The 24,976-nt window shown below is 42.1% G+C and overlaps 1 protein-coding gene and 1 pseudogene across 9 annotated transcripts in view; one reads left to right on the forward strand and one right to left on the reverse strand.

Annotated features, from left to right (window-relative positions):
* The first annotated feature begins 9,483 nt into the window (after nucleotides 1-9,483).
* Nucleotides 9,484-24,976, forward strand: part of FRYL (FRY like transcription coactivator) — a 276,795-nt gene continuing 261,302 nt past the window's right edge. For 8 of the 9 annotated variants that reach the window (XM_060188080.1, XM_060188084.1, XM_060188082.1 and 5 more), the window contains exon 1: nucleotides 9,533-9,669. The gene's annotated coding sequence lies outside the window, so the exon portion shown is untranslated. Of the gene's footprint in view, nucleotides 9,670-24,976 lie in introns of all 9 variants that reach the window. The other variant, XM_060188085.1, reaches the window with a different exon arrangement.
* Nucleotides 23,595-24,739, reverse strand: LOC103128805 (small ribosomal subunit protein eS17-like; annotated as a pseudogene).

Genomic DNA, 24,976 nt, shown 5'->3' on the forward strand with positions numbered 1-24,976 from the left:
ACGTAGCCTATCAAAAAGATTCAGTTTGTCTTTTGAGAACCTTTGAGACATACAATTGATTTCCCCCTCTCATATTAATTAACTACTGATTTATATGTCTACATTTTGCTAGGAGTGTACATAAACACCATTCCCATCACCAAAGGACCGTGACCCATCCCTCCCGCCCATTCCCACCCCCCACTGGCCCAGGAAGCTACATGTCTACCCCTCACCACTGGGTTTTTACTTTGGTGCCCTACTTACAATTTGATCAGGTCCTGCTTTTAGTTTCCCTTTCAGATCTTCTAAGTCAGCTTCTGTTGATGAGTGGGATCATCCCATACTCATCTTTAACTTTCTGACTTAGTCCACTTAACATAATTCCTTCTAGCTCTGTCCAAGCTGGGTCAGAGAAGGTGAGTTCATTGTTCTTGATAGCTGCATAGTATTCCATTGTGTATATATACCACAGCTTTCTCAGCCATTCATCTGTTGTTGGGCACCTGGGTTGCTTCCAGGTTTTAGCTATTATGAATTGTGCTGCTATGAACATAGGAGTACACACCTCTTTTTGGTTGGGTGTTATGGAGTCCTTGGGGTATAACCCCAGGAGAGGAATTATTGGGTCATATGGAAGGTCCATGTCTAGCCTTCTGAGAGTTTTCCAGACTGCTCTCCACAGAGGCTGTACCAATTTACATTCCAGGGTTTATTTTTCATTGTGTTATTCAAGGAATCGTAAGTCCTGACAAAGTCAGTTGTCTTGCCACTAAAATAATTTCTCAGCCCAAATAAAAATATGACAACTGAGAGAGAGGGGAGGAGGAGGAGAGAGAAAGATATAGAGAGGACATCTGGTGTTGTCTTACACATTTTGTATAGTGTCAACCCCCCCTCCCCCCCTCCCACCCCCTATCTCTGCCACTCTCTCTCTGTCAGAGTGAAGGACATCAAGCCTTCTTGTTTCTGCTGAAGTAGCTGGTTGGTCATGAACTTCCTACTCTGGGTAGTTGCTGTGTCTTTCCTGGTCATGGCATATCTTTAGGCAGTCAGGGAGGAAAAAGAACAATAGATTTTTAAGAGTAGTCAGTTTCCCAGAAGGCTAAGAGGGGAACTCTGAGACATGTTAGATGTAAGAAAAGAATTCAAGAAACATTTTCTCAGGGCCTCCATAAACAATAAGAAGCTCTGCACATGTTCTGACAGGAAGCTAGAAAGTCAATTAGTGGTGAGATGAGATTTACTCATTGGTCCAGTAGACATTAATAAACAGTCACGTGTTTTTGTTTTTTCTCTCTTTTTTTTTTTTCTCTCTCTCTCTGCTATGGACATTATTGGGGGGAATATTTTTTTTAAGTTTCCTTACAAAATTAAATCACTATAAATTTCCTTAATTTTCTTAATTTTACCCATCTTATCCACTTTATTTTATTTTGTAATCACTAGGACTTCACCACTCTGGACCGACTTTTTTATTTCCAGATAGAAAGATAGAAAGATAGAGATAGAGACATACAGGAAAAAGCCACCACAGCACTGAAATCCCACCCTAGTGTGGTGGGAGCAAACGCAAAGCTGGGTCAGGCACATGGCAAAGCAGGTGCACTGATGAGCTATCTTGCTGGCTCTTTATTTTTTTTTTTAACTGATTTAATAATGATTGACAAGATTGTAGGATAAGAGTGGTACAGTTCCATATCCCATCCCCCTCCATTGGAAGGTTTTTGGTTTTTTTTTTACTTAAAAATGATTAATGGGGGGCCAGGCGGTAGTGCAGCAGGTTAAGCACACATGGGGCAAAGCACAAGGACTGGCGTAAGGATCCTGGTTCGAACCCCTGGCTCCCCATTTGCAGGGGGGTCACTTTACAAGTGGCAAAGCAGGTCTGCAGGTGTCTATTTTTCTTTGCCTGTCTCTGTCTTCCCCTCCTTTCTGGATTTCTCTCTGTCTTATCCAATAACAACAACAACAACAACAACAATAAACAACAAGGGCAACCAACAAAAGGGAAAAAACAGCCTCCAGGAGCAGTGGATTCATGGTGCAGGCACCAAGCCCCAGCAATAACTCTGGAGGCAAAAAAAAAAAAAAAAAAAAAAAAAATTAACAGGACCCAGGACCATAGGATAAGTGGGGTATAATTCCCACCACCTGAGTTCTGCATCCCAAACCCTCCACTAGAAGGTTCCCTACTCTTTATCCCTCTGGGAGCATGGACCTGGGATTATTTTGGGGTACAGAAGGTAGAAGGTCTGCTTCTGTAATTGCTTCTCCACTGAACATAGGCATCGCCAAGTCAATCCATACTCCCAGCCTGTTTCCATCTTTCCCTAGTGGGGTAGGGTTCTAGAGAGGTGAGGTTCCAGGACACACTGGTGAGATCATTTGCCCAGGGAGGTCAGGTTGGCATCATGGTAGCACCTGCAACTTGGTGGTTGAAAAGCATTAAGATATAAAGCAGAACAAATTGTTTAATAATCAGGCACTTAAAGGTAAGAATATAGCAGATGAGAGTTGGGGTCTCCATTTTGGAAAAAGCTAGTAGGTCTATTTTAGGTATATTCCAAGGGGCCCATAACTTTACTAATTTTTTGCCTGAGCCTGACAGCTACCATGCAGGTGGGCTAAAGGTATTGTTTGGGGACATGGCATCAGAGTTAAGAGTAGGACTAGAAATCTGGATCAGGGCAGAGAGAAGCTCCAAATATGGGAAATTATATAAATACCATTAACTGTAAATCTCATTGATTTGATCTGGAGCCCATGTCTATTCATATTTACCACAAGAACCTGTGTAACCTCTGTATCCCTGTAGGTCTGAGCTCACATTCCTTGGTCATAGCTAGGAACATTCTAGGCTGCACTCATTTCAGGACCTGTCTTCGTTGAGTGGCAGAGTATGTTGACCCAACCTGCGTTTGTAGAGAGGGTCAGTCCCTACCATAGCTGGTGTTCCACATTTAGGGCAAGGTCCTGTAGAGGCCCAGCTGGCCCTTTTTCCTCTTCCACTTTCACAAAAGGTTGGGGAGGGGGTAATTTTAACTGGAGAAGATCACTGGTTATTAGATGTTATTAACTGGTATGGTGAGTAAAGGTAAAATTATGCCAATTATAGATGAAACTGTGAGATTCTTTCTTATTCAACCCCCCTTTACTTAATACATTGTAGCTATCATATCAACATCTGGTGAACTGAAAACAATTTGCAACAGAAATGTAACTTTTTTTTTTCTTCTAAGGCAAACTACTGGTTAAACTATGGCATTTCTTTGATGTAGCTTACTTTTTTTTAATTAAAGAATTTTTTATTACCTCTATTTGTTTATTTATTGGGTAGAGATAGCCAGAAATCAAGAGGGAATCGGGTGATAGAGAGGGAGAGACAGAGAGACACCTGCAACACTGCTTTACCACTCGCAAAGCTTTCCCCCTGCAGGTAGGGACCAAGAGCTCGAACCTGGATCCTTGCTCACTGTAACATGTGTGCTCAATCCAGGTGGACCACCACCTGGCCCATGGCTTACTTTTTATATAAACAGGGAGAATATGTTATAATGTACTTCACCCTTCAAAAGACTAACAAAAATATGTATAAAAGCAAGTTAAAAAGTTGTATCAAAAAAAAAGTTGTATCCATTAAAAAAAAGCAAACAGAAAAAGCAAAAAGGGGCTGGGTGGTAGGTAGTTCACTTGGTAGAGCCAAGCCCGCAGGAGGCCTACGCCACCATGCAAGAGCCCGATGCCAGCTCGCTAGAGCCCGATGCCAACATGCTGGAGCCCGAGGCCAACATGCTGGAGCCCGAGGCCAACATGCAAGAGCCTGAGGCCAGCCCACAGGAGCCGGCTCTCCACCGCGTGACGCAGGGCACTGGACGCGTGATCCCTCCACGCTGCTCGGCCACTGCGAACAGGGCAGCAGACATGGCAGGGCCATGGGGCAGGGCCGCGGCGGCCCATCATGGCCGCCACCCCTGGGCACCTAGGCCCACGCCTTCTACAAAGATGGCCTGCCTGCCCTCTTTCTATGAATTCTGGAACCATCCCGGGCCTCCCGGACCCCCGGGCTCCCTGCCAAAACTGGGCACACGAGATCTCCAGCCGCCGGTCCGGTCTGAAGACAGCTGGAGTACGCAGAGATTTGTGCAGAGATCGCAACCTGCAATTCCTAGAAGTGGAGCTGCGCGGGAAGCCACCTCCGGATGGTGAACCCCCCCCCCAACAACTAAGACAATATAGATTTAAATTCGTGTTTAAAATGACATGTCTTCGTAACAAAGGTTTCTCTCCTCGTGTATTAATGACTATGTTTATGTGTATGTTTAAAGTTTGGTAAACAGTAGCTTTAAGGCTAAATTCTTACTAGTCAAAGATAAATGAAAAAGGTTTTCAACGTAATTCTCATAAAGATAAAAATTAACTTACATTTAAAGTCTGAGGTAAAAATTAGTTAACAATCAATATATTTCAACTAAGTTGGTCTAAACAAAAGGTTAAATAGACTTGTTGATATGTAAAACACTACCTTCTCTATTAGAAATGGTAGATCGCACAATGGCTATGCTAATTATTCTCATGCCTGAGGTTTCCTCTCCGGCCCACACCTAGGGTGTGTCTCCATCTTGAATGGGTGTAACAAAAGGTTAAAAGACGTTGTTGATATGTAAAAGTCTCAAATTCCTTCTCTATTAGAAATGTTAGATCGTGCAGTAGATATGCTAATAACAAGTTTTGTTTCATAGTAAGTTGCAGCCAGCTGCCTTTGGGACCCTAGGCCGTTCCCCGCCCCCATGCAAATGCCCGTCGAGGCAAGTAGCCCCCCAGAGGCAAGAAATGTTTTTTTTTTCAGATATGGCCCCCTCAGGCCTTCCCTTGGCAACATGCTGGTTTTGGTTATATATGTTTCTGTTCACCCCACACCCTTGATACTATAGTCATTTAGTTAAAAAGAAAAGGGGGAATTGTTGTATGCTTTACATTGGCTTGCTCTAGCCCTCCCCCTCCAAGAGAATTGGATGAGTCCTGTTAATTTCGCGGGCCTGCTTGGCCCCGCCCCAAGGGACCCTGGGAGAGGGTTCCGGAGTTCGAGAGTGCCAGAGTTAGCCAGAGTTCCTGAGTTCCTGAGTTCGAGAGTTTCAGGGTTACAGAGTAAGAGAGAGTTCCAGTGTGCCAGAGTTTCAGAGGGTTCTCAAGTACGAGAGTTCCAGAGTTCCAGAGTTGGAGGGTTCCTGAGTTCCAGAGTAAAAGAAAGAGTGCTTGCGCCGCCGCAAAGAGACAGCAGAGTTCTGTTTGGTGATTAGTTTGTCTTAGTTTGTGAATCGTTGTTCCTGAATAAAGAAATACAGCTGCCCTGCCCAGCCGTTGTCTCCGCGTCTCTGTTCACCACCGTGAAGCTAGCCGGCCGAGGCCAACCTGCCCAGCTAGAGCCTACGAATTTTAACAACAGCCATGGTAGTGTTGCCTTGTAAGATGACTGGGGTTCAAGTCTCTAGTTCTCACCCCCAGGGTGTGGGGATTGGGGGTGGAGGTTGGCACTTCATGAACAGTGGAGCTGGGATGCAGTTGTTTCTCCTTTTTTCTCTTTCCCTTTCTCTCTCCCCCTGTCCCCTGTCTCTTGCCCCTTATCAAAAACAAAACAAAGAAAAAGGCATAGTCATATTGGCACATTGGAGGATCTCTCTCTCTAAAGAATAAAGATTCTGGCTTAGAGATAGAAAACAAAGATAGGTGGGAAAAGTGCCACTGAAAGGAAAAGTGCAAGGTGCCAATTTCTCCGCAGTTAGAAGTGGAACTGTATTTAGTAATACTGACCATGTGGTGGTGGTGGGGTAGTTGGGAGAGTTTCAAGGACCCAACCTAGCGCCTCAAACGTGTGAGGTATGTACTCTCATCCTGAGTTATATTCCCAGTCATACTGAATTGTTTTTTCTTCTGTTACCAGGTTATTACTGGGGCTCCATGTCTGCACAATACCATAGCTCTTGGTAGTCATGTTTTCTTTTTCATTTTGATAAGATGGTGTGAGACTGGGAGGATAGACACCTGCCACACTGTTCCACCAATCATGAAGCTTCCCTCCTCAAGTTGAGGAGGAGGCCTTGGACCTGGGTATTCACATGTGGTAATGAACTTTCTTAAACATTACCTACATCCAGGTTCAAGCCCAGTCCCTGTGGCACTGGGTGAAGCTTTGGTATTCTGGTGTTTCTCCCTCTTTCTCTGTTCTGTTTGCAAATGTTGCCCAAGGAGATGACAAAGGGGAAAAAAAAAGGAAAAAGAGTGACCTACATACTGGAAATTCTAGCAAGTTCTAAATTGAGGCTGGACATATGGGTTAGAAGTAATAAATAACCCTTTTGTGAGCAATAGTAAAGTAGATAAAAAGTGATATAAACTATATGTGAAAGGTAATGATCTCAACGTGGTTGGTTATATGTAAAAGAGAATTTAGAGGTTACTGTAGACTGTCTTGTGGAGTTAGGCTGACCTTTGCTTTTATAATAAGACATTCTGGACACCATAAGGCAGTTAGTTGCTTTATAAAGAAAATGAAAAACATTGCCTAGACCTTGAACAAAATCTGCAGCTGTGTGCACACTGGAAATACTAGAGGGCTTTATTTCCAAGTCTGATTGTTCACATTTTACTTTTAGTTCTTCTTGTGGGTCTAGGACCTCATGTACCTGTGATTTTACTATTCCCAAGGGGACTTTTTCCATTCTTTTAATGAGAGATAGATAGATAGAGAGAGAGACCTAACACCCAAACTTCCTCAGGCTATGGTATTGGGGTTTGAACCTGGGCCTTTAGCATGGCTATGCACACACCTTACCAAGTGAATAATCTTCCACTCCCTACCTCGCCCCCATTATATTCTAATACTGCTAGAACCTAGAAACAGTGTCAGAGGTAGAAAGCAGTAAATCAGGAGGAATCTAAGAGTATTACTTTACCTTGATTGTAGTAAAGAAAGGAATAAATGGTGGGCCAGTCAGTGGTGCTTTGGCTTATGTGTGTATACGTAGTATGAAGTGAAAGGACAAGTACAAGGATCACAGTTTGAGCCCTTGGCTCCCCACTTGCAAGGGAGTCACCTTACAAATAGTGAAGCAGGTTTGCAGGTGTCTTTCTCTTCTCTATCTTCCCCCTCCTCTCTCAATTTCTGTCCTATGCAATAAAATTGAAAAAAAAAACAAAAACCACCAGGAGCAGTGAATTCCTGACTCTGGCTCTGGCCCTGAGCCCCATTGATAACCCTGGAGGCAAAAAAAAAAAAAGTAACAATGGGGGGGTAGATAGCATTATGGTTATGCAATAACATGCCTGGGGCCCCAGGTGTTGCATAGTGGGTTAAGCGTGCATGGCACAAAGCACAAGGACCTGAGTAAGGATCCTGGTTCGAGCCCCTGGCTCCCCACCTGTAAGGGAGTTGCTTCACAGGCAGTGAAGCAGGTCAGGTGTCTATCTTTCTCTCCCCCTGTCTGTCTTCCCCATCTCTCTCTCGATTTCTCTCTGTCCTATTCAATAATAATGACAGCAATGATAACAACAACAATAAACAAGGGTAACAAAATGGAACAAATGGCTTCCAGGAGCAGTGGATTTGTAGCGCAGGCACGGAGCCCCAGTGATAACCCTGGGGACAATAATAAATAAATACATACATACATATAAAAAAAAGAGACTCATGCTTGAGGCTCCAAAGTCCCAGGTTCAAACGCCTCAACCCCTCCCCCCACACACACACACACAGGACCACTACCAGCAGCAGCAGCCAGAGCTGAGCAGTACTTCGGTTAAAAAAAAAAAAAAAAGTGAGGACAGAGGCTTAGCTATAGATTCTTAAGAGACTTATATGTATCTGCATCTGTGAAGTCCACATAAATATAACCCCCAAATTTCCTTCTCTTGCCTTAACTAGCAACACCAATACCATCTGCGATCTGATGTTTCTTCCCCTCTGCCCCATTCTTCCATATTCATGGACACCTCCAAGGTATCTGTATTCATGGAAAATCCTACTTTTCATGGAGGGTTATTTCCCCTTTTTGGCAATAAGTTCCCTTCTAGGACATGGCTGTGAGCTGCTGCCACTTTTTTGTACCACTGGATTCCCTGGGAACATCACTTTAAATGCTTTAAACACCCTGTGCTCTCAAAAGTTTGTTGGTAAGAGGGGGAGAATACAACCACTTTCCTTGACATTCTTAGAAGGGTATCAAAAGCAGTAACCGAGGGTGGACAGTAGATAGCATAATGGTTATGCAAACAGACTCTCAAAAGTCCCAGGTTCAATCCCCTTCACCACCATAAGCCAGAGCTGAACAGTGCTCTGGTAAACAAACAAACAAACAAAAACAACCAGTAACTGTAGCCAATTTGAGTAGTTATAACTCTTTTGGTTCTTACTGCTAGGGTAGGGAACTGGGGAAATTCTGATGCGGATGCCACCAGGTTGCTGCAGAATTTCTCCTCTTTGCTTGCGTGAGGTTTTGTAGCAGGATCTTGTTTCTGATGGTAGATTCCCGCTTTTCCTAAAACGTGTCTGTGTGGGTGAGGGACGCGGTGTGGGGAGCGAGGGAGTTTCTGCTGTCCGCTTGGACTCACCTGGATTCTCTCTACTACAGCTCTTGTAAGAGCTGCAGCGTTAACTTTTGAGATGTTACAAGGGGATCATCCAGTTCATCTTTTCAGAAAAATCAACAAACACAAAACTCTTAAATCAACACTTGTGAGACAAACAGAGGACACCCACAGACTTGCAGATACCTTTATTTAAAGCTCTTCCGGGTGGCAACACACCAGCGGAATAAGACGGTAGGAGCAGAGTGAACGTAAGTGAGAACTTGTTGAGTAAGTCTCACAGGAGTTAGTATTAAATTTCTGGCATTCTAACCACTCAGTTCACTAGAGGAGGTTCCGCACAATCCCAGCCACAGCCCCAACCCCAGCTCCACTTCTCTGGAGAAGATTTTGAATTTCTCTTTTCTCCCTTTGACTTTCCTCACTGCAGGCTAGGAGTTTCTCCACGACCCCTACCAACATTTAAAGGGAAAGAAGCTTCGAAGGAGGCTAGGTAGGAAGGACTTTGTGGTTGTGTTTTCTCTAACTCGTACAGGGAGAGCAATAATGGTAAGGGGCGTGCAGACTAGCTCCTTTCTGGCCCAATCAACCGCACAGGAAGATGTCCTTTTACCAATAAAAATAAAGTTCGTTTTCCGGAGGCGGGAGGGTGAGTCTTGACTGCCAGTTCCCCAAAGCAACGATAGCGTAGAGCACTCAAGAGTGATCGGAGTCAGGGCCAATCCGGGAAAAGGGGCGGGGCGGAGGAGGAGGTATCTTTGAGCGACGGCTATGCGGGCCAGTGGTTTTCGAGGATTGCTGTTCCTGTTGTAGTTTCCCGCTAATCACGGAGGCGAGAGGTTGGGCGGGGCGGGGAAGGGTTGGGAAGTGCTCGCAGCACCGCCGGGCGCCTGTCGGGTTCTGGGGGGGAGAAAGAGAGAGAGAGAGAGGGAAGAGGGAGAAATCCGGTGAAAATCAGAGTCGGAGGGAGGTTTAACCAAGGATCGCTTCCGATCGGATTATTCCTTAAAGGGGACGCGCCATTGTCAAGAGAACAGAGCCCGGGGCCCGAGGGCGGGGACCAGTGGCGCCGGAGGAGCGAGGCAGCTGCACCTGGACTGGGGACGGGTAGGTGTTGCCCGGGGGAAGGCGCTTCATTTCACTTTCTCTTCCATCCCCCCCACCCCCAAAAGGCAGGCGCCGGGATGCTCGCCGATCGGCGGCTGCAGCTCTGGCGGGAGACGAGGTCGCCGGCCCGCAGCCCGGCTGCCCTTCCTGATGGGAGGCGGGCCAGGATGGCTGGCAAGCTGCGCCGCCGGACCCTGGACTCATAACGGACACTGAGCCGCGGTACTACCCCGATCTCAACCGAAACCCCGCCGGGTCGGCAGCGGGTCCTGGGGGAGCGCCGCGCGCCTGGTACCCCTGCGCGCCCCGCGCCCGGTCCCCCTGCGCGCCCCGCGCCCCTCCGCGCCCCCTGCCCCTCGCGCGCGCCGCCGCCTCGCTGGTTCGCTGAGCCGCCCCGCGGCGGAGCGAGATCCGCTGCCACGGCTTCGCCGCCCGGGCGGGCTGTGTTAGGACGGCTGAGCGCAAACTTAGCGCGGCGGCTGGGGCCCAGGCGGGGAGAGGCGTCGCGAACCCGTGAAGCGCGGGGAGTTGTCAGTGGAGCCGGGCATTGTCTCCCCCCTCCCGCCCCCTTTCTTTCTTTTTGCTCTGGTCTCCCCGCCCACTGCTCGCCGCCCTAGAGTGTGGGGTGCCCGCCGCGCACCCCCAGACCCAGAGCCTTTCGGAGCCGGTGTTGTGGCCCCACCGACGTGCAGCCACCGCCCGTGGGCGGTCCGGGCCTGCCGGTCGTCTTTTGCTCGCCAAGCCTGGCCGGCCGGGCTTTTCCCGCAACTTTTCCTCGTCCTTGATGGAAGTTGTGGCTTCCGGGTGGCAGGTTCTTCGGGCAAAGCCTCCTTTTTTGGTGGTGTCGAGGCTGTTTTTTATTTTTATTTATTTTTTTAATAAAGGATGTAATGGTTCCTGATGGCTGTCGATCTCTTTGCATCCCTGCTAAGTTCCTCCACACCTGAAGTCGTTTTTCTTGTGGATTTGCAAATAAATACATGGGGACCTTAACCATAGCCAGGTCAAGATAATTTGAAAAGGAAAAGGGAGGAGAAAAAAAAAAAGAGGAAAGGAAAAACAAACAAAAAACAGGTTGCTAAATTCGGATTAAGGGGAAAATAGATTTAGGTAAAGTTAGTTTTCTACTACATTGCTCTGCCTAGTAGATATCTTCCCCAAAGTTAATTTCTACTACTGAATTCACAGGCGTCATACTTAGTAACAACAGTTTTTACTCTTGAGGAAAAGTATGAGGGTTTTTATTTTTCATCCTGAACATTAGTGCTATGCTGTGCTTGGTGATACTTGTTAAAGAAATCATACGTAGCAACAGCACATCCCTTGCTAGAGACCTTAAAGTTTTCCTAAGCAGTTTTTTTTTTTTTTTTTGGCACTACTTTGTATAGTACTTTCATGCGGGTATTACAACTGTGTAAACAAAGTTGCAGTGGGTGTGCTATTCTGTATCTTTTTTTTTTTTTTTGCTACTCATGATCAAAACCAGCATTCCATCTTGTCTTTTCTTTCATTCTGAGCTGTTTTGTAAAATCACTTCTTTAGAAGAGTTAATTTCTTTGAAACATCTGGCACAGTGCTGCGTATTTATTTTTGAAGCAATACTAACAACTTCCCAAAGTATTAGTTTTCTGAGTGGTGTAGAACATAAGTTCACAGGCTTAGTAATACCAACATAGAGGAAACTACTTGGGAAACTGAAAGTCAGTTTCAGATAATGTTTGAGAGCTATTCTGTTCTTCCCACGGAATTTTGGAAATGGAGACACATACAAATATTTATTTATTTATTTATTTATTTATTTATTTTCTTACTTATGTCTCCAGGGTTATTGCTGTGGCTCTGTGCCTACATTACAAATCGACTGCTCCTGGTGGCCATTTTTTCCCCGTTTTTATTGGGTAGAACAGAGAGAAATTGAGAGAGAAGACACCTGCAGGCCTGCTTTTCGGCTTGTGAAGCGACCCCCTGCAGGTGGGGAGCCTGCGGCTGGAACCAGGATCCTTGCATGGGTGGGTAAACTTTGTACTATGTGTGCCTATACCCAGTACGCTACTGCCCGACCCCAGATCTTTTTACTTTTTTAAGGTGCTTAGCTTATTATTATTATTATTTTTTACCAGAGCACTGCTCAGCTCTGGCTTATGGTAGTGCAGGGGATTGAACCTGGGACTTTAGAGCCTCAGGCATGAGAGTCTCTTTGCATAACCATTATGCTATCTACCCCTACCCTGCTTATTTTTTTATGAGTTACTTTTTGTTATTTAATTTGACTGGACAGTGAGAAACTGAGAAGGAAGGGGGAGAGGGTGAGGGAGAAAGAGACACCTGCAGCACTGCTTCAGCACTCATGAAGTTTCCTCCTTGCAGTTGTGGATCAGGGCTTGAAACCCTTGCTCTTGCGCATGGCATGTGTGTACTCAGCTGGGTGCATTACAGCTTGGACCCCAAAGATGAGCTTTTATGGAGGTCTTCGTGGTATCTGGCATCATTGATCCCTTATTTCTCCCTGCTTTGCCCCCTTTTGTTCCTATTCTAAGAATGCCAGACAACCTTCCATTCCATCTTTTAACAAAGTAAATTAAAACGAGTTTTCAAATTTCTGTTTTTACTTGCCAGCTTATCTAAACAATATGGGAAAGGACTTCTAGACTTAACTATATATATGTGTGTATATATATATCAAATATATAAATCTGATTGTTTTCTTTATATATACATAAAGAACAATAAGAACTATCTTTTTGAAAGATCTAGACTGTTTCCTGACACACTATTCCTGTGTGCCTTTCACATTGTTTTAAATACATTGTCTTAAATATACACATTGCTAAGACATTCCTTGAATTTATGAACTGGCTTTTTAGGACTTTAGGACTAAGGCTTCTGCATTTTTTTCTTTTTTTTTTTTTTAATTTCTTTATTGGGGAATTAATGTTTTACATTCAACAGTAAATACAATAGTTTGTACATGCATAACATTCCCCAGTTTCCCATATAACAATACAACCCCCACTAGGTCCTCTGTCATCCTTCCTTTTTTTTTTAATTTTAAATTTATTTTTATTTTCCCATTTGTTGCCTTTATTGTTTTATTGTTGTAGTTATTGTTGTTGCTATTGATGTCGTTGTTGGATAGGACAGAGAGAAATAGAGAGAAGATGGGAAGACAGAGAGGAGGAGAGAAAGAGACACCTGCAGACCTGCTTCAGCTTCACCTCTTGTGAAGCGACTGCCCTGCAGTTGGGAAGCTGGGGGCTCAAACGCCAACCTTGCGCTAGTGCTTAACCCACTGTGTTACTGCCTTGACTTCTGGCTTCTGCATTTCTATGCAACTTTATTGTGGGTCCTAGTGAATTTCTGATGCCCAGTACTTACATTGTCTTAAGACTTTGTGACAGAGAAAGATAATGTTGTATAAAACTTGTCAAATATCTACTTCACCTCCCCAGATTAAAAAAAAAAAAAAAACAAAAAACACCTTTCTGAACAAGTTATGCCAAAGAAAAGGAATTGGCTTAGTGTATGTGAGTGTGTGTGTTTGGGGTAGATATTTTAATCTGGATGTTTCTTCTCTGTATAAAAATGTGGTTTAATTGTTTATAATATCTGTTCCTCAGACATCTTTTATGATGATAGCTTATTGTTATAGTTGCTAGAACTAGGCTTAATTTGTCAACTAAATCTGTTGACTGTCTGTTGATCTAAGGAACATTATGTGAAGATAATACGTACATGAGTGATAGTCATTGCTCTCAGAGGTGTAGAGTTTAGTAGGAAGATGCAAAGCCGCCATTCTTAGGAAAAAGACTGTCTTAACACAATAACAGGTGCAAACCAAGAGTAATGCGGGACTCATGCCCAGATGTAAAGGGATAGTGAAATGACAGAGGAGATGTGGGTGAAGTGGGAGGGGTTTCCTTTGTTACATACTTGGTTTTATACAATATACTTAAATAGATAAATATAATAAAATACTTGGAAGTTGGTTAGGTATGTGTTGTTTACTTTAACTATATTTTACCTGTAAACTATTTGGGAGTGGTGGTGGGGGATCAGAGAATGTGTTCTGGATTTCAGCTCAGATGTCACCTTGTCTGCAAGCTCTTCCTCTGTCCCAGTTATCAGTGATTGATAGCTCTTTCCTCTTGTTCCTGTATAACTCTTACAGTACTAGTCGTACTCTGATGTACAGAGTGGTTAGCTTTATATTTCTTGATCCAATTGTGGACTTTGGTTAACAAAAATTGGAGAAACCCTTTTTTCTTTACTGTTGCTTAAAGCACTGAGCAGCTTTAATAACTCACCAGTACACAGTAAAACCATAAACCTTTATAAAGAAGTTCAGGCTGTTTTATCTGGGGGCATGTATGCACATATTTAAAGGAATAAATATTTTTTTATCATTAATTTTACCTGATCATTTTAAAACATTTATACAAGTACTGGTAAGATAGCACAGATGGGGGGGGGGGGTGTTTGCTTTGCCCTGCCACCACCAAGTTCCAGCCCAGTCTCCACTGCACTGAAAGAAGCTTTGGTACTGTGGTGTCTTTATTTTCTCTGTCTGTCTGTCTGTCTCTCTCTAGCTGTAAACATCAGCTGAGAACAGTGAAATCTCAGTGATGGCAAATAAAAGGATGATATGAAAGAAATTTCTTTCTTTTTTTTTTAATAATTTATTTCTTTATTGGGGAATTAATGTTTTACATTCAACAGTAAATACAATAGTTTGTACATGCATAACATCCCCCAGTTTCCCATTTAACAATACAACCCCCACTATGTCATTCATCATCTTTCATGGACCTGTATTCTCCCCACCCACCCACCCCAGAGTCTTTTACTTTGGTGTAATACTCCAATTCCATTTCAGGTTTGACTTGTGTTTTCTTTTCTAATCTTGTTTTTCAACTTCGGCCTGAGAGTGAGATCATCCCATATTCATACTTCTGTTTCTGACTTATTTCACTCAACATGATTTTTTCAAGGTCCATCCAAGATGGGCTGAAAACGGTGAAGTCACCATTTTTTACAGCTGAGTAGTATTCCATTGTGTATATAGACCACAACTTGATCAGCCACTCATCTGTTGTGGGACACCTGGGTTGCTTCCAGGTTTTGGCTATTACAAATTGTGCTGCCAAGAACATATGTGTACACAGATCTTTTTGGATGGATGTGTTGGGTTCCTTAGGATATATCCCCAGGAGGGGAATTGCAGGGTCATAGGGTAGGTCCATTTCTAGCCTTCTAGCCTTCTTCTCCAGACTGTTCTCCACAGAGGTTGGACCAATTGACATTCCCACCAGCAGTGCAGGAGGGTTCCTTTGACCCCACACCCTCTCCAGCATTTGCTGCTGTTACCTTTTCTGATGTATGACATTCTCACAGGAGTGAAGTGATATCTCATTGTTGTCTTGATTTGCATTTCTCTGACAATCAGAAACTTGGAGCATTTTTTCATGTGTTTCTCAGCCTCTTGGATCTCTTCTGTGGTGAATATTTTGTCCAAGTCCTCCCCCCCTATTTTTGGATGGGGTTATTTGTTGTCTTGTTGTTGAGTCTGGTAAGCTCTTTATATATGTTGGTTATTAAACTCTTAACTGATGTATGGCATGTAAAGATCTTCTCCCATTCTGTGAGGGGTCTCTTGGTTTGGGTAGTGGTTTCTTTTGCTGTGAAGAAGCTTTTTAATTTGATGTAGTCCCATAGGTTTATACTTGCCTTAGTCTTCCTTGTAATTGGATTTGTTTCATTGAAAATGTCTTTAAAATTTATGCGGAAAAAATTTCTGCCAATATTTTCCTCTAAGTATCTGATAGTTTCTGGTCTAACATCCAAGTCCTTGATCCACTTGGAATTTACTTTTGTCTTTGGTGAAATACAGTGATTCAGTTTCATTCTTCTGCATGTTTCAACCCATTGTTTCCAACACCATTTGTTGAAGAGACTCTGCTTTCCCCATGTAGTAGTCTGGGCCCCTTTGTCAAAGATTAGATGTCCATATGTGTGGGGCCTCATTTCTGGGCTCTCAGTTCTATTCCACTGGTCAGTGTGTCTGTTCATGTTCCAGTACCAAGCAGTTTTGATGACAATGGCCCTATAATACAGTTTGAGATCTGGGAGTGTGATGCCTCCGGTTCTGTTCTTTTTTCACAAGATTGTTTTGGAAATGCTAGGTCTTTTCTGGTTCCAGATAAACATTTGTAGCATTTTTTCTATTCTCCTAAAAAATGTGCTTGGGATCTTGATGGGGATAGCATTAAATTTGTATATGGCTCTGGGTAGTATATTCATTTTGATGATGTTAATTCTTCCAACCCATGAACATGGAATATCTTTCCACTTCTTTGTGTCTTTTTCAATTTCTTTGAGTAGTGACTCATAATTTTCAGTATACAAGTCTTTCACTTCTTTGGTTAGGTTTACTCCTAGATATTTTATTGTTTTTGTTGCTATAGAAAAAGGAACTGATTTCTGGATTTCAATTTCTTCTCACTTAGTGTTTGCATAGAGGAATGCCACTGACTTTTGAATGTTAATTTTATAGCCTGACACCTTACTGTATTGCCTGATGATTTCCAAAAGCTTCTTGCTGGATTCCTTAGGTTTTTCCATGTATACTATCATGTCATCTGCAAATAAGGAGAGTTTGACTTCTTCTCTTCCAATCTGTATGCCTTTAATCCTTGCTCCTGCCTGATTGCTATGGCAAGAACTTCCAACACTATGTTGAATAGTAATGGTGATAGTGGGCAGCCCTGTCTGGTACCTGATCTGAGGGGAAATGCTTCCAGTTTTTCACCATTGAGTATGATGTTGGCTGTAGGTTTGCTATATATAGACTCCACTATCTTCAGGAATTTTCCATCTATTCCCATTTTTTGTAGTGTTTTGATCATAAAGGGATGTTGTATTTTGTCCAAGGCTTTCTCTGCATCTATTGATATGACCATGTGGTTTTTGGTCTTGCTTTTGTTGATGTGGTGGATCACATTGATTGATTTACATATATTAAACCAACCTTGCATGCCTGGGATAAACCCCACTTGATCATGATGAACAATCTTTTTGATATACTGTTGTATCCGGTTGGCTAGAATTTTGTTCAATATTTTCGCATCTATGTTCATCAGAGATATTGGTCTGTAGTTTTCTTTTTTGGTTGTGTCCCTGTCTGCTTTTGGTATCAGGGTGATGTTGGCTTCATAAAAGCTGGCAGGGAGTATTCCAGTGTCTTCAATCTTCTGGAAGACTTTTAAAAGTAGAGGTATTAGTTCTTCTTTGAAAGTTTTGTAGAATTCACATGTAAAACCATCTGGTCCAGGACTTTTATTTGTGGGGAGATTTTTGATAACTGTTTTAATTTCATTAGCTGTGGTGGGCCTGTTCATGTTATCCACTTCCTCTTTACTTAGTTTTGGAAGTTGGTAGGTATCCAGGAAATCATTCATTTCTTCCAGGTTCTCTAGCTTGGTGGCATATAGTTGTTCATAGAAGCCTCGCATGATATGTTGAATTTCTGCAGTGTCTGTTGTGATATCTCCTCTTTCATTTACTATCCGATTTATTTGGGTCTTCTCCCTTTTTTGTTTTGTGAGTCTGGCTAAAGGCTTGTCGATTTTGTTTACTCTTTTGAAGAACCAACATTTACTTTCATTGATCTTTTGTATGGTTTTCCTATTCTCAGTGTTATTTATTTCTGCCCTAACTTTAGTGATTTCTGTCCTGGTTGCTTTAGGATTCCTTTGTTGTTCTTCTAAGTCTTTAAGATGTGCAATCAGGCTGTTTATTTGTGCCTTTTCTTGTTTCCTAATGTGTGCTTGTATAGCTATGAACTTCCCTCTTAGGACTGCTTTAGCTGTGTCCCAAATATTTTGATAGCTTGTGTCTTCATTTTCATTGAACTCTCGAAACATTTTGATTTCTTCCTTGATTTCCTCTTTGACCCAGAAGTTGTTAAGAAGTGTACTGTTGAGCTTCCACATTTTGGCACTGTTACTAATCTTTTGTTGATTGTTAAGTGTTAGTTTAATTCCACTGTGGTCTGAGAAGATGTTTGGGATGATTTCAGTGCTCTTGAATTGGCTGATGCTGTCTTTGTGGCCTAACATATGGTCTATCCTTGAGAATGATCCATGTGGATTTGAGTAAAATGTGTATTCCAGTTTCTTGGGATGAATGACTCTGAAAATGTCCAATAGTTCTAGTTTATCTCTTCATTTAGCTCCCTTATGTCTTTACTGATTTTCTTCCTGGATGATCTGTCAAGTTGAGATAGTGGGGTGTTGAAGTCCCCTACTATGATTGTGTTACTGTTAATATACTGCTGTAGCTCTTTCAGTAGAAGTTTGATGTATTTAGATGGCTTCTCATTGGGTGCATAGATATTAATAATTGTTAAGTCCTCTTGATTGACTGATCCTCTGAGCATTAAGTAGTGTCCATTCCTATCTTTTTTAATCTTATGTATTTTCAAGTCTATCATGTCAGATATGAGAATAGGTGTTCCTGCCCTTTTTTGTGGGCCATTGGCTTGTATGATAGTTTTCCATCCTTTCACTTTAAGTCTGTGTTTGTCTTGTTGAGTTAGGTGAGTTTCCTGTAGACAACATATTGTTGGGTTGTGTTTACTGATCCATCTTCCTACTCTGTGTCTTTTAATAGGTGAATTCAGGCCATTGACATTTATTGATATGAAAGATTGAAGATATTTTAACGCCATTCTTGTAGAGTTTTAGAGTGTTTTGATATATGTCCTATTTGTGGTGGTCTGGTTGTTTATAGGAGACCTTTCAGAACTTCTTTCAGGGCAGGCTTGGTGATGGTTGCTTCCTTCAACTGTTGCTTGTCTGAGAAGGTTTTGATGCTTCCATCTAGTCTGAATGACAGTCTAGCAGGATATAGTATTCTTGGCTGAAAGCCTTTCTCATTGAGCACTCGATAGATATCTTGCCATTCTCTTCTGGCCTGTAGTGTTTGTATGGAGAAGTCTGCTACTAATCTTATGGGTTTTCCTTTGTAGGTGACTCTTTGTTTTTCTCTTGCAGCCTTGAGGATCCTTTCTTTATCCTTATTCCTTTCCAATCTAAGTATGACATGTCTTGGTGTCTTTAGGTCTGGGTTAATTCTGTTTGGGACCCTCTGGGCTTCTTGAATCTTTATGTCTTTGGTGTTGTCTAGACTAGAGAAATTTTCAGCTATTATGGCCTGGAGAATGCTTTCTTCCTCTCCTTCTTTTTCTTCCTCTGGTAAGTCAATAATGCGTATATTGTTTCTTTTGAAGTCATCCCATAGGACTCTGTTGTTGTTTTCAGCATCTCTTAATCTCTTTTTGAGATCTCTTACTTCTTTTTTAGTTGTCTCTAATTCATCCTCAATCTTGCTAATTCTGTCTTCAGCCTCATAGATTCTATTCTCTCTGCCCTCTACTGCTTTCTGGAGTTCATCTATTTTGTTGCCCTGCTCTGATACTGTTTTAGCTTGTTCAGCTAGTTGCCTTCTTAGCTCAGCGATTTCAGCTTTCAGCTCTCTAATAACCATGAGATTATTAGAATTTTCTTCCATATTCTCATTTGTTGTTCCTGCATTTCTGATTACAATTCTTTCAAATTCTTTACTCACTCCTGTTATTATTTCCTTAGCTAATGTTTGGATGTTGAATTCGTTGTTTTGTGCTTCACCCTCTGGAGGACTTTTAGCTGGACTCTTGTCCTGGTTTGAGTCTCCAATATTTTTTCTTGTTGTTTTAACCATTTTATATATTATGTTATGAGTTCCCTTTGTCAGTACTTTTCAAATTATTGATCACTATTGCCTGGATTGACTTGTGTCTAAGTAATTTAATTAAAGGTTTTACCGTGGTGGAAGTTAACAGTTTTTTCAATCCCTGAGTTGGAGCTCAGTGGTGTAAAAGCCTCTTTTTTTTTCTTCCCTGTAGGCTATGGGAGCCTGAGGGCTTTTAAACTATCAATAGGCTTCTTAGCTTAATCATTGACTCCTGACCAAGTGATAAAGCAGGGTGTGGCAGAGATAATCCAGTGTTTATGCAAAGAGACTTTCACAGCCCCTCAGCTATGCCACTGAGATATAGGTCTTCTCCTGAGTTTCCCCGGTTAGATCCCTGTTCCCTGGTGTCCCTCCCTGTTGCTGTTCCAGATTCTGAGGGTAGTAGCAATGGAGACTCAGAGTTGCACTTGGTGAGTCTCTGGGGAGTCCTTTCCTCCCTTCAGCTGTCTCCTTGTTGGTGGAGCAGACTGGAGGTGGTGTCTCCACTGATAAACTGTTGAACTGTTAGCAGTCACTTAATCTCTCCTTAGGCCCCTCTCTCCTCTCTGTCACCAGCCACGTGTGTTTGTACTCATGGGTGATTTACTGGGTTCCTGTGGTCATTCTAGTCCTGTCTTGTTTCGGTCCGGGTGGTCTCCTTTGGTATTCCTAGTTGATCCGGGAGAGGAGAGGAGAGGAGAGGAGAGGAGAGGAGAGGAGAGGAGAGGAGAGGAGAGGAGAGAAAGAGATCTGCTGCTCGTAGCTCCACCTCCGGAAGTCGAATCGAAATTTCTTTCTTTTTAAAAAATATTTATTTATTTATTCCTTTTGTTGTCCTAGAAATTTCTTTCTTAATTTCCCTGTAACACTACCTTTGTCATGTAACTATTAGCAAAGATAGGGTTTTTACTTCAACTTTTCTCCCCCGTTGTTACTTCAGTTAGTGACTGTTTTAAACTATCAACATTGGCAGTGTTGATTAGTAACTTATTTAATGGGATGGAGGAAAGTCATCCACTTAATATACTTATTTATAATTAATTTTTTCTGTACCCAATGATTCTGGACACCTTTTCTTGACGTGCAGAGCAGTTTGGTATTCTAGTTTTCAAAACATAGCCTTCATAATTATTTCAAGAGTTGCTCACAGCCTACATTCTTGAATAGTTTACCTGCTTTTTAAAAATATTTATTTATTTATTCCCTTTTGTTGCCCTTGTTGAGTTTACCTGCTTTTACCCTGAAGTATTAGTAGAATGCACACTTTAAACTTAATCCCTCAATTCATGATTCTTCTCCTCTCTAGGGGAAAACACACACACACACACACACACACACACACACACACACACACACACACACACACACACACACACATATATATATTCCTTTTGAGATTGCTAACAGGCCCTGCCCAAGGAGGAAGATAGGAAGACATTTACACTTCTGCATAATCAAATCATATACACAGGGCTTACTCTAACCTTGTTATCTATTATAAAAAGGGAGTTATAATTTCAGTTGATGAAATAGCTAGCTGAGAGGACTCTATTGTTTTTGGTGTTTTCTCCCAGAGGGGAAAAAGCTTTCCAAAGGGTTCTAATTGGAAAGCCCAGCTGCAAACAGCTAGTTGGCCTAATCATCAGAGAAATCTCCATTTATTCAGTGCATTTTTAAAAAAAAATTATTTTATTATTTCCTTTTTGTTGCCATTGTTGTTTTATTGTTGTAGTATTATTGTTGTTACTGATGTTGTCGTTGTTGGATAGGACAGAGAGAAATGGAGAGAGGAGGGGAAGACAGAGAGGGGGAGAGTAAAGACAGACACCTGCAGACCGGCTTCACCGCCTGTGAAGCCATTCCCCTGCAGGTGGGGAGCCGAGGGCTCGAACCAGGATCCTTACTCCGTCCTTGTGCTTTGCGCCACGTGCGCTTAACCTGCTGTGCTACCGACAGACTCCCTCAGTGAATTTTTTATTGAGCACCGCACCTACTTTTTGGTAAGCACTGAGGATAAGATTAAGTCTATCTCTAGCACAGGTTATGAACTCCTCTGAATAGGATGCTTAAAATAGACAGCAGTGCCTGTGGATTAAAGTAGCATAAACAAAGTACACCCCTAGGTAAATTTATCATTCTTTGTTTATTGTTCTTTCTTACCTCTTTCAAATCATCCTACAAATACACCTGGCCTTCCAGAGCAGAGGGATTAGGGTCTGTGGAGCCTATTAAATCTTTGATCTCTTAAAAAAAAAATTGAACATGTATTCCTGTGGGTGTGAATATTTTCTAAATTCTGCAAACAATGATGTTTCTTTCTTTCCTTATGTCCCACAGGGACCATCTCTTTCCCAGACTACCACTATAAGACAGTGTCTGTATCCCACCCGAAAATTCACACATAACTGAAAGAATAGTAACACATTCTTTTAAACTCAGAATGCTTTAATAAATAGATCCCATTACTTGTATTTCTTTTTTTTATGCTATAAAGTAATTATTTTGGAAAGAAGCATGTGTATTAAAATACAGTGTGAGGAATTCTCATCTTCTACAAAATGGGCACTTCTTCCCCTTACACCTGTTATTTTTTTGTATTCGTGGGGGGAGACTTGAGTTGTTAAGAAAGGGCCCTTATGGGACTGTCAGTGATGGCATCAAAGAGGCTGGAAGACAGTCTGTACAATCTACTTATTTAAAGTGTGCAACCTTACGGGTTCTGGTGTGCTAGAGTTGTGCCACATTCAATTTCAGGACTTTCCCAGCCCTCACTAACATCTCTGTATATTGGCCTGCTGTGCTATTTCATGTGCATGAAAAATAACATTATAATATGTGTGTTAGTCTATAAATTGGTCCCTCTCTATGTGTGTACATCCAGGAGTAGAGAGAGTCCTGTCATAATGTGTGTAGCTCCAGGTTGAAAAAAAAATTATTTAAGAGGGAATTTGTCTTAATTTGTTCTACTGATATTTGGAGAGTAATGAAAAAAAAAAAAGAGAGAGCTCTTTCTTTCTTTGAAAATCATAAAACTCATTTTGGTGATACTGTATTTGACCATTTAAAGACTTTTCATGTAAATAATATTTCAAGCCCTACTGGACTTCCTGGACAGCATACATATGTTTTTTCTTTTTGGTTATTTTGGCTGCTCCTGGGCTGAGTTTTTCAGATAGAGACAGACAGATGTCAAAGCTTCCTTCAGTGACGTTTGGGCTGTGCAAATGCCAAAGCATGTACTGCTCAAGTGAGCTATTTTACTTTATTTTACTTTAGAAAAAGTTGAAAATAGTTCTAATTATTGCTGAAGATGTTACATTTACCTGGTTGGTTCAAAATATATTTGGGTTGTGTACCGCACCATTAAAAATGATTAAAAATAGGTCTTCCTATATTGTTTAAGATGAACTTGTGTTGCTCCTGCACAAAGCCATCCTTCTTTCTTTCCTTCCTTTCTCCCTTTCTTTCCCTTTCTTTCTTTCTTTCTTTTTTTCTTTCTTTCTTTCTCTCCCAACCTTCCTTCCTTCCTTCCTTCCTTCCTTCCTTCCTTCCTTCCTTCCTTCCTTCCTTCCTTCCTTCCTTCCTTCCTTCCTTCCTTTCTCTTATAGACAGAGGTAGAGAGTGAAAGGAACCACAGCAGCATTGAAGCTTCTTTCAGTGTGGTGGGGGCTTGTTGGCTCTTGCTTGTGCTTATTGATTGCTTAATCACTAGGATCTTAGAGCTCTTCTTCAGTTCTACTAGTCCTTGGGTTGCATTTTATAGTAATAAGAGTAGTTAAAGCAATCAAGTGCTATTTAAGTACTATGATAAACGCTTTGTAAAGTATGTGCTGTCTTTAAAAGCAAAGGAATGCAGTTTATTTTTGAGAAATGGCTGTAGTTGTCTCCACTGATTAGTTTTATAGGCTCCTTCTGATCATTTGTATTTTAAAGATTGTTTTGAATGACCATTTTGATGGAACTTAAAACACTTTGGTGCTCATGCTTTCCATGAGATGCCACATAAGGTGTTTATTAGTTATATTTTGCTGTTGGGTGACAAGAAATTTTAAAATACATCTCTGTTATAGAACAAACATACTTCAGGGAGCTTAAAGTCCCCCCCCCCCAGGGCATTTGAGAATTGATGACAACGGGATATTAGTTTGTACATTTATTGCAATGTAGCCTCAGTTTTTTAGACTGTGAAATAATGACATGTAAACCTGAATGGATTTTATTTTACTTTATTTTATTTTTCGTTGTTGTCCGTGGTTTATTGAAAACATGAGGGCATAGCAGAGGCTCACACGCAGTGTCTTGATGTTCATCCCCACTGTAGGCTGTGTGACCTGCAGGTTGGACAGGCTGCCGAAATCCAGCAGCTTGAGCATCTCCTCTGTCGGAGTCGACTTCGATGATTTCCTGGTCCAGGGTTGAGACCTTGGGCACGTAGTTGTTCCTGTGCTCCCTCTCCTCCTCCTGCAGCTCGATGGAGATGGTGCGTGAAGTAGACTGTGATCTTGTGGAGCTTCTTGCTGGGGTTGATGGCGATCTCCTCACACACGCGCTTGTTGGTGTGGAAGTAGTTGCCCAGGAGCGTGTAGTACTTCTCGATGATAACCCGCGCCGCCTTCTTCACGGTCTTCGTGGGGACGCGGCCCATGTTGGCGGACCCCGGGAAATAGACTGAATGGATTTTATTTTTATTTATTTATTTTTTAATAATTTATTTCTTTATTGGGGAATTAATGTTTACATTCAACAGTAAATACAATAGTTTGTACATGCATAACATCCCCCAGATTCCCATTTAACAATACAACCCCCACTATGTCATTCATCATCTTTCATGGACCTGTATTCTCCCCACCCACCCACACACCCCAGAGTCTTTTACTTTGGTGTAATACTCCAATTCCATTTCAGGTTCAACTTGTGTTTTCTTTTCTAATCTTGTTTTTCAACTTCGGCCTGAGAGTGAGATCATCCCATATTCATCCTTCTGTTTCTGACTTATTTCACTCAACATGATTTTTTCAAGGTCCATCCAACTGAATGGATTTTAATACAGTGTTTCAACTCCTCCTTAGTATTCCTTTTTTTAGTTTTTTATAAATATGTAAATATTTATTTATTCTCTTTTGTTGCCCATGGTTGTTTTTATTGTTGTAGTTATTATTGTTGTCGTCGTTGTTGGATAGGACAGAGAGAAATGGAGAGAGGAGGGGAAGACAGAGAGAGAGGAGAGAAAGACACCTGCAGACCTGCTTCACCGCTTGTGAAGCGACTCCCCAGCAGGTGGGGAGCCAGAGGCTCCAACCGGGATGCTTACGCTGGTCTTTGCACTTTGCACCACCTGGCGCTTAACCTGCTGCACTACTGCCAGACTCCCAGTTTGTTTTTTGATATGTCTGTTTTGTGGTAATCTTCAAATGTGATATAATCTATTTCAATACTAAAGGATGTAGAGAGGTCATTTTAATGCGATTTTCAGTTTTGCTTTAAAATTTAAAGGTACATTATCCTATAATACTGTGCAACACATGTACATGATTGT

The sequence above is a fragment of the Erinaceus europaeus genome, chromosome 3 (assembly GCF_950295315.1).
Source record: "Erinaceus europaeus chromosome 3, mEriEur2.1, whole genome shotgun sequence".
NCBI lineage: Eukaryota > Metazoa > Chordata > Mammalia > Eulipotyphla > Erinaceidae > Erinaceus > Erinaceus europaeus.